Source organism: Cryptomeria japonica, chromosome 8 (genome assembly GCF_030272615.1).
Source record: "Cryptomeria japonica chromosome 8, Sugi_1.0, whole genome shotgun sequence".
NCBI classification, from domain to species: Eukaryota; Viridiplantae; Streptophyta; class Pinopsida; order Cupressales; family Cupressaceae; genus Cryptomeria; species Cryptomeria japonica.
Window position 1 is genome coordinate 179,071,736 of NC_081412.1, and position 1,847 is coordinate 179,073,582.

The window sequence follows — 1,847 nt, forward strand, 5'->3', positions numbered from 1 at the left end:
TATTCCCCAAGTGCCTCTAAAGGACAAATTGGTCTCAAACTAGATATCATTAAGTCTCTCCTCATTGCCCTTGTTTTAGGAGCCATCCCATTCGTCCTTGATCTGCTCCTTTTCAAAAGCATAATCATCTTTACCATCTTCCCATTTCTCTCTTCTTGATTATTTCTGCTCTTCACCATTTCAAACCTCATGTTCCCACTCTTCCTAAATTTTTTATATTATTTAAATATAAATATTTCTAAACTCAATTATATAAGAATTTTCAATATTAATATGATATAATATAAATAATAAATCATAAAATATAATTAAAAAACGTTCATATTTACTAATCTAAAGTATACAAAATATTCTAATTTATTATATTTCACTCACGCCCATACTCTTTAATACATAGCATTGAAAAGTAATAACTTCAAGGACACATTAAGTTATTGGAAATAACAAAGCGTGTCCCACACAGGAAACTAAAAATCTCAGACTGTTTCTTTTTCCACGAACAGGTCATACTCTGATTTTTCCAAGTTATGTCAAAGCAATGTACTATCCTTAGATGTTACTTTGACAGCGGAATCCAAGTTGGAATACATTAGAAAAGTTTTTAACTTTTTTTGGGCAATGTGTGTGATTATTCAAATATTGAAGAAACTAACAATCCCTGAGATTCAGTGTAGACTCAATACTTTATACATTGACTAGCAAAACTTACTAAAATGGCAATGAACCTTCAACTGGGCATGATTCATTAACAAAACTTACTAAAATGGAAATGAACCTTCAACTAGGCATAATTCATAAATAAGTTATGGCTGACCTCAGGTTGCTTTTTGTTGGATTTTGCCAAGATCAAGAAGTCATTGAAATGTACATGAAAGAGACATAATATGGGATAAGAATAAACTGTATTCTCATCAATAGAAAATGATCAACAACCTGTTAATCGTTACATACAATGTAGATGAGCCTGCTTATATAGGCAAGGCTAGGGATATGTATGAGCACACAAACATGACATGTGGCTCAATAAGAAACAAGGGTAGGTAGGAAATAGGTGTGGGTAGGTAGGAGAAATAATATAATATTCCACATGAGGTGGATCACCCACCGAAGGTGGAATTATCACTCCACAATAAGTGGATATGATAGTGTAATAACAAGATCAACACCATAAGAGGTGGAATTTCTCCTACACACACTATCCCAATGTGACACAAACACCCAAGTGTCTCATATCCAAACTACTATGAAATGCATTATCCTAAGTAAACTTAAGTAAGTGTAATAATATCCATGATGAATAATTATTTACACCAACACCCCCCCTTAAGTGCAACTTAGGGGAATGCACTTAAGTCTACAATGCAACTAAGCAATGCAAGATGGGTCCCGGCTATGAGGCCATGTTAGGTACCCATGGACAAATGCAAATGCATGCAAACCAATGCAATGAAATCTCTCACAAAGTGGGGAAAGAGAGAAAAACCCAATGGGAAAAAACCCTCCCCCAAAAAGAGAGATGAAAGCTATACAAGAGAACTCTCAAAGAAGTATGTGAGGAAAAAAACCCATGTGAGGAAATAGTCCCCCCCATATGAGAGAAGAAGAGAAGTCAAACTGTGATCCTCCCTCAATGAAGAATCTACACCAATGATAGAAGCTCGATGTATGAAGAAACTGCTCCACGAACGTCGAACAACATTCCTCCCCTTAGGAAGAAACAAAACCAAAGGTGTATCCATGAAGACTCCCCAATCATGAAGGGAAGATGTATGAAGAAAACTCATGATGAAAGGAATCTCTGAAAACTGCTCAAGTGTCTCCATGTCGATGCTGAAAGATACCCCTTC